Genomic DNA, 2,160 nt, shown 5'->3' with positions numbered 1-2,160 from the left:
TCGGGGCTCCTGTGCGAGACACCCGAAATAAATATGACTATATGCTCCTGTGCGAGTCACCTATTCCTTTGGGGCCCCCTGCGAGACACCCAAAATAATCACATTCTAACTTGAAGACATGCATACATTCATATAGATATATTTTCATACAGTCTTTCAACACATTTATAACCTCTTTTTCATATTGACGAAAAATTCAACACTTTGTAATTTTCAACTCAATAGTATCGGTACTCCTATAAGAGTATCGATACTTCCCTGAAGGAGTATCGATAATAAGGCGAGTAGCGATACCAAATTTTCTTACTGAAATTCGTACTTCTACAGTATTGATACTAAACCCATAATATCAATATTGTCCTAATATGATTACCCAATTTCTTTAGAAATTTCGAACCTAGAATTTCAATTTTCTAAGACTTGAAGCGTATTTGGAGTCTCAAAACCCCTTTTTCCCTTGCTCTAAACATAAATAATGCACAATTTATAACTTTTATTTAATTATAATCACAGGAATCATAAAAAAACATAAGCTCATTACCTTTAATGAAAGTTAGAGATAAAAGTTTCTTCCTTCCCTCCTAACCTTTCTCATTGTCCTTAGATTTTGATAGTTCTCCCACTTCTTTCCCTAAAATTAAAAACTATTAACTTCAAAAATAAAGTATTAAGAAAATCAACTTGATCTCATTATTTACTAATAACCCTAATCACCCCATTTTTAGTTTTCACAGCTCAAACAATCTTCTTCTCAACTATATATAGATATGAAATAAAACTCTCAATAAAGACTTACCTTGCTCCAATATTTGTTTCTATGGAAACCTTGATGGTAAAAGAACGAAGAAAAGAAGAATAAACTACATAAGTGAATTCAAGAAAAAATATCCTTCTTCTTTTCATACGACACTTTCCCAAATTGTGGGGATAACTCTAGATACTTACTAGATACTTACAACTAAAGGATTAAATTACTAATAAGTCCCTTTATTCTTATGTTCTCAAATTTCACCTCGTTAGACTTATAAAGTTGGGTCTCAACCCAAACAAAATGCCTACTTCAAACTTTAATAGCTTAATCCCATCAACTTACGTTACGAAAATACCAAAATTGAATCGGATTATTTATCGACCATTACAGTTAATCATTGATTATGTTATCAAACATTCATTGTTGATCGATGTTGACCAATCGTTGATTGTCATTGATTGATGTTGACTAAAAGTATTTTTAAAAAGACATATTTTGAGTTTTTGTCTTCTCAAGTCTGATTTTGTAGTTTGTTTCGTTAAATTTTAACTTGAAAGCCTCTTAATCTAACCTTGAACCTAAACATACATATGTATTTAAATTTTTATTTAAATATTCTATTTAAGCACATCTTTGTGTTAAGAATTGACTTGTACTATTGTTTATTTAAGGTGCTCGGTTTCTCCCGACTACACGTCTGATCAACCCAAATCCTCCCAATTTGATCCTCCACGCGATCCTATGATTACATGTATGGTTTTGTAAATCTTATGAATAATTCGATTAGAATATTACTCTTGTGGTAACTCTATTATGACTTAGGTTTAAGAATTGTTGTAGAACATAGCGAGGCAGGTGCTAAATAGACTTTTACAACTGACCTTTTTGTAAGGTGTGTTCCTTGCGTGTTATATAAATATTTAAAATATTTTATTTGAATTATCATGTACACATGATTGTTTTTCTCCAATGACAATTTTATCTGTCTAAAATATGTCTCTAAATCTAATTTGAAAGCATGTTTTCTAGTTACGATTTTACTGAAAAACAAATATGTTTGCCTTATGATTTCTGATTCTATTGTATACTGTCTAGAACATATTTTACTGAGGTACTTTCTGAGACATTATATGAAGTCTTTTTAGCTGCAACCTTGATTAGGCAGGTAAATCTTTATCAACTTTAGATATTCTCTTAGGTAGGTATAGGAATTCCAACAAAAATCTAATCATAATCGGAACAAAATGCAGCGGAAAGTTCTAAAGTTACCCTCGATTTAACATAAGAGCTCATGCATATCATACTAACTACGGTGAAAAAATATTCGTGAGACTAACTTAATCATTGGTTCATAAATCCTACTTTGTTATCTCTGATTTTCTTTCACTCTTTAAATGTGTTGTCTTTCT

Source organism: Hibiscus syriacus, unplaced genomic scaffold, assembly GCF_006381635.1.
Source record: "Hibiscus syriacus cultivar Baekdansim isolate YM2019G1 unplaced genomic scaffold, ASM638163v2 tig00020999_pilon, whole genome shotgun sequence".
NCBI lineage: Eukaryota > Viridiplantae > Streptophyta > Magnoliopsida > Malvales > Malvaceae > Hibiscus > Hibiscus syriacus.
Note: the sequence above shows the minus strand (reverse complement) of the source record.